Raw genomic sequence first — 269 nt, 5'->3', positions numbered from 1 at the left:
AAGCATCCCGGGCTTACTTCGCCTCTGCTGGAGGGCACGGTGCCCTCCTGCAGAGACGAGGAGCGACCTCATCTTTTGAATTTGTCCTTTATCCATCTTCCTCCCCCCACGCCCGCTTCCCAGTTCTCTCTAATGTGCACGCCCCACGGACCGAGGATGCCCTCAGGCCGGTACCTAATTCCTTGCAACCTAACTGAAGGGGCAAAACTGGGGTGGAACAAGCAGGACGGTTCTTCAAGCCCTCAGACCCTAGCACAACCACCAGAGCG

The sequence above is a fragment of the Condylura cristata genome, unplaced genomic scaffold, assembly GCF_000260355.1.
Source record: "Condylura cristata isolate star-nosed mole 26May11 unplaced genomic scaffold, ConCri1.0 scaffold00021, whole genome shotgun sequence".
NCBI lineage: Eukaryota > Metazoa > Chordata > Mammalia > Eulipotyphla > Talpidae > Condylura > Condylura cristata.
Note: the sequence above shows the minus strand (reverse complement) of the source record.